This window comes from Coenobita brevimanus, chromosome 51, assembly GCF_032717465.1.
Source record: "Coenobita brevimanus isolate Jiangsu-jjx chromosome 51, ASM3271746v2, whole genome shotgun sequence".
Taxonomy (NCBI): Eukaryota; Metazoa; Arthropoda; class Malacostraca; order Decapoda; family Coenobitidae; genus Coenobita; species Coenobita brevimanus.
This window is the reverse complement of record NC_137004.1, coordinates 14,778,749-14,784,870: the sequence shown is the minus strand read 5'-3', so window position 1 is coordinate 14,784,870 and position 6,122 is coordinate 14,778,749.

Here is a 6,122-nt window from a genome sequence, read left to right as displayed (position 1 = left end):
GCCGGGTACAAAATTCCGAGTATCATGCCACTGTTCCCACATTACATAGAGGGCATGTCTGTCACTTTCCCCCTTGATTCAGCGTTTAAAATAATCTATGAGTAGATAAATATAACAAACCTCTCAGCTAATAAATAATAGCCAACAGAAGGAAAGTGAGACAGGGAAGCGGTGAAATATTAGGTGAAAATTTTCCTCCCTAATATATTTCCTGTGGACTGGCTGTGCGTGCGGACGTGACTGGTGGACAGGGACCGACTTCATATTAAAAAAGAATGAAAGGAGAACAAAAAAAAAATCAACCCTCTAGAATCTTACCTTCAGGCCGTGGCATTTTGTTAGCGGGCGTTTCACCACTTCCTAGAGAGGCCTGGTCACTTCCCTCCCTACCTCCACTCTGCGTCCCACGCCTCTGCCTCGAACCTCTCCCCCTCTCACATACACACACGTCTGTGGAAGGTTGGACATGGAGAAGGTTGAATACGGAGAAAGATGAAAAAGAACAATAAACTTTGGGTCACAGACACCCAGTAAAAACCATGTTATAGAATCTTGGATATGCATGTACTTCGGCAATCTATTGCCAACATCGTGTCATGCTGTCCATAATATATATATATATATATATATATATATATATATATATATATATATATATATATATATATATATATATATATATATAAAGTTATCGTATCATCTGCTCAACAGTATGAAAAAGACTATTTAATTCATCTTTACGTCTGAACCAAATCTAGATATATAATTTAGCAAAGATCATTAACTGTGGAATTTACATGGGAAATGTTATACAAGAGGTGAGAATGACCTCTGATTCTCCGGCAGATACCAGACCCGACCCAGCTCAGGTCACCAGAATTAGAGATTCAGTATACATAGTCCATTTTTTTTTTCTTCAATGACTCTAGGCTATGGAATTTCTCGCCTGGAACTTCAAAGGTAATCTTAGCAGTGGTCGTTTTGCCCGAGTAAAGTGGTATTATTAGCAACTCCCGGAGTGGGAGACGTAATGTACTGGTCGGGCGTGTGTCGGAGATGCTCACCGATTAAACTTCTTTATATTGGTGTGTGTGTGTGTGTGTGTGTGTGTGTGTGTGTGTGTGTGTGTGTGTGTGTGTGTGTGTGTGTGTGTGTGTGTGTGTGTGTGTGTGTGTGTCCCTCCCTCCCCCCTCTCTCTCTCTCTCTCTGCCGGTAAAAGTATCATCCCATGTTTCATTATTTTTACAGGGCAGATCATACATATTGATAAAGATGCGGATGATACATGATGTAAGACGAAAACAGCTAAAACTGTGTAAAAATTAACAATATATGACCGCCATAGATGGAGGATGATTTCTTACGGCTTAAATGATCTAAGGCTAATGTGGTCTAGCCTTGCGCCCTTCAATGCCCTGGGTATTGGACTCCGTTAGTATTTTTTACTTTTAAATCGAGGAGCAAAAATGATCAAAGAAAATGATGGCAAGGGAAGTATCTAGGAGGCAAAGGAGACGGAAGGAAATAAAAGAGAGAAAAAAGCAATAAAGAAAACGAAGTGCTGTAATGGGATATGGAAGGCTACACAAACGGAGCGATATGTGAAAGTGGAAAAAATAAAAAGGTAAGATATAAATAAATAGGAAAATGGCAAACCCCGAAGGAAAGCACATCCCTAGAGGAAGAGAATGTTGAGGAGCAAAATATTAAGAAAGAGGAAAAGTAAGAAAATTGTATTTTGAGTGTAAGTGAAAAGCTTAGTTTTTTTTTCAGAAAGTAGAGCCTATGATAAAGTGATAATATTCAAAACACACGTATGTTTGGGAAAAATATAATTAAAACAGAAGTTGGAATATATTAGTGACTGGAACCGAAAGGAATAATATCTTTATGTGAAAGGTGTAAAGAAGGTGAAGTTAATGAGTAATAAAAATGTAACATTCGTTTGGATACATGTTAAGTGAGCAAAAGCAAAAAGAATGAACTATGTCAAAAAATCTGCCGAGGAGCATATGTACTTAAATACCTTCACATAAGCTTGTTGTGTGTGTGTGTGTGTGTGTGTGTGTGTGTGTGTGTGTGTGTGTGTGTGTGTGTGTGTGTGTGTGTGTGTGTGTGTGTGTGTGTGTGTGTGTGTGTGTGTGTGTTTTGCAACTGTGATTCATACAGGTATTTGTACATCATTAAGGAACATTCGGGCATCCTTTCTATTATCTGCTCAACTATACCATTAAAGAACAATATCAAATACCATTAGCTTCTGTCACGTTCGTATCACATCTGGCGTGACTCTTTGTTGACATAAAATTACACGCAATTTTCTACTAAAAAGGGGCACCGGTCTGCAAGAAAGTATATACGTGATATGTTATTACACAGAAGTTAGCGGAAGTGTGTGAATCTTTGACAAAGTTGGAAGTACAGATAAACATTCAAAGCAACCATATAAGAGAAATATCCGTCATTACATAGACCATCCAGATCCTCCAGTTCTTTTGTAGTTTGTCTTATCTTAATACCATTAATGGTATTAACTACATAAACTTTAGGGGGGGAAAAAAAGCAACAGTCCATCTCCCTAACTCTCAAAATACTCCGGTTATTAGTCAGACCGGATAATATCCAGAAGCAACACAGTGCAAAAACAACATGACTGAAAGATATTTTATTGGAAAAGTAAAAAGTTGTAGAGTTGCCATAGTTACTGTTAGTCACATATTAATTCTGACTCACCTTTTCAAGAGTCCTATCACAAAAATATTAAAGTTTACCCCCGCTTTTTTAATAGAACAATAATCATATATATATAAGATATAGTCTAATAGTCAAATTACACACTCTAGTCACGTAAGCAAGGTTCAAAAATGCTCACACTAATCACGATCAACTCTGCATTTGTTTATCTATGGTATAAAGTCTTATATATGCATTATTTTGACGCAAAAAAATCTACACAGAATTGAAGAGGAGGCTTCATATCAGTCCATGTAACTATTTTAGTTATTTTGGAAGATATACTGTCATGACTCTGTATGTTCAATGCAGAACATAAGCAAAGGGTGGTTTAGTTTAATCCTCACTGAATTCCGGGAACCTGTTCTATTTTGCAACAGCACAAAAAAAAAAAAAAAAAAAAAAATCAACCGCCCCCACTCCTACTCCCTAAGTGTTGGCAGATCGCGGACAAATTTGAAGAAAATCTCTAGGTTTATACTATCATATTCTGGTATTATTATGCAGCAATAGATGCGAATTGTTATTAATTTGCACGTGGACAAAGACTAAAGTTGGGATTAATATAGCTGATCTAATCTATACCAAGTATGATAAGACTTGTACTGTTTAAGTATAGCAGTATCAAACTGTGACATACAGACATGATATGAAGTTATTTAATCATATATATATAAATACAGCAGACGTACAAAGAAAACAGAGAAGGTCCATAAGTGTTCCTCTTGGCACATACTACCTACTGACACACAACGAGATTACTTCACTATAACTTTAAATGTCAGTTGTTTGAAGATATTTAATATAAACAAACGTATTAACAGACACCTACGACAATGTGTAGGGGCTGTATCTAAAGCAGTGAAAAAAGAATGAAAAAAAGAAAAACTGAAAAAGATACCTAGTGCAGTGGAACTCGATGTACTCAGCAGTGCAGCAGGCAGAAACAAGACCATTACAGGACGTCTATTACTCGCAGCTTAAAGATCGGATGCTAGATTGCCACGGGATTTAGGCTGGCGGACAAAGTTTGTTTCCTCCCTGTCCTCGTACATCCAGCAGTATATCTAGGTACCTACATGTAAATCGAATTTTGTGGGTAGCCTTCAAAGAGAATATTAAAGTACTGAAGACGTGCAGTTATTTGGCATGAGTTTCACCTTTCCCCTTCTTCATTCTTCTTCTTCTTCTTATTATTATTATTATTATTACTATTATTATTATTACTGTTGTTGTTGTTGTTGGAGGTGGTGGTGGTGGTGGTGGTGGTATTATTATTATTATTATTATTATTATTATTATTAAGACATGCAACATACAGGAACGAGTAAACTGCCATGCTAAGCTGAGTTCCACAAATAAACTTCCAGTAGATTCCCAAGAGTAAGGTACAGTAGATCATAAATCCAACGGAGAATGGCAAGGTGCAGTCAAATCGCTGTGTGGAAGAGGAAAACAATATGAACACTCGTTCTAATAGGCCACGAACAGAACAGTCATTGATTTAACAGTGCTGGGTTTACTCAATCCCCCCCTCCCTTTTCCCTCTCCCTTCCTAACTCTCTTCTCCCCACTCCTCCTCCTCCTCCTCCTCCTCCCCTCTTCTTTATCTTCTTCTTTTCCTTTTTCTTCTTCTTCTTCTTCTTCTCTCTCTCCCTCCCTCCCTCCCTCCCTCTCTCTCTCTCTCTCTCTCTCTCTCTCTCAGCAAGTGGTTATAATCGTGTTGGCGCCGAGTCACGTAACAGTAATATATCCGCCCGAGTCTAGAGCGGCAAAAGTTAAATCAAGTGGCAATTCCCTCGTAATTCCACGTCCTAATCAGCCTCGACATTTCATCGACACTGAATCCCAGACACCCAAAACACCCCCGACCACCCAACCAAACCCACCCTCCAGTCGCCTACGTCTCCCCTCTCCTTCACCAATCCAAAAACGGGGACGACGGAGCCACAGCCAGTCACAGCGAATCACCAACCCAATCTCCTACGCAACTGGGGTCGGAGACAACGGCAAGTCCTTCCAGTTATAAGCAAAAAAGGAAAAAAAAGAAAAGTAATGATTGGCCATGTACAGCTGTGTGTCGCTGCGCATGACTGACTTCTGCTGTATTTTTTCCCACAGGTTAGATTATTGCCATCATTGTTGTTATTGTTACTTGCGTCCCTGGAGCAGCGTCTAGTGCATGTGGGAGTGGAGGGGTTCGGTCGTGGATGAACAGTTGACGTAGAAATGAAGGATAAAATAAAGATAGGGGATAGTAAATGTGCTGAAGTGTTTGCTCACGATCGAAAAGCTGGAGGAGAGAGAAATTATCAAGGAATGGGGAAGGTAGGACACAAAAAACAGGACCGGTAGAGGAGATGCAATGATGGTTTGTAGTGGATGAGTGGACGGAAGATAAAGCAAGGATGGAGGATAGGAAACCTGGATGTATGAGAGGAGAATCATAAAGCATGGGTAATGTTTGCATGTGAATGATAAGTTAGGAAAGAAAGAAAGGATAAAACAGAACTAGGGGAGAAAGCAGCTGATGGAATGAAGGGTTTGATCCCAGATGAATGACTGAGGGAGAGGAGAAGGCTATAGTAATGATAGGAGGCAATAAAGCTGATAAAGTGAAGCGCTTAGTCATATATGAAGGGCTGAAGGAAAGATGAAGGAGAACTCACGGTAGCACACATAACAGAGTAAAGGAGAAGAATATAGATAAGCATTCTCCGTACAATGGTTTATTTTGTATTTGTATCCCTGCATTCTTAAAGCTATTATATTCCTTTTTTCCTTTTTTTACTTCAAGATTTAGAGGTAGTCTTCAATAAAGTCTTCGCTGCCATGGTATTCTTGTAAGGTAAAAATTATTTACCTGATGGTAGGATGAACGCAGTAAACACGAAGCCATCGTAGTAAAGCAATTAATGACTAAAGGGGAAGGAAGTTATATAAAAGGGTAGAGGGTATCATGTGAATGGAAGACAGCAGGATAAAGCTATGATACGCGATAGCAGATGTTATTAAAGTAGAAAAACAAAAGTAGCATTACTGGCAGAGGAAAAAATATCGAAGTAAAATGTGATTATTTTGCTGTGGGAAGTTGGCTGAAGGATACATCAGACAGGGGATCGCTAGGAAGGTCAGAGTAAAACGAGTGGCAGAGAAGGAAATCGTGAGGAAGATGAGAACGCTCTTGTTGTTCATGAACGGATGAGACAATATGACTAATGAAAAAGAACCTCACAACAGGAAAATTATTAGAAAGATGCGGAAGGTCCTGTTGTGGAGGGATGGTTGAAGATATGACCAAATAAGAAAGATGGGTGGGGGAAGATAAAACTGAGGAAATTTGTGAGAAAATAAGGAGGGATATTTGGTTGTGGATGGACGGTTGCAAG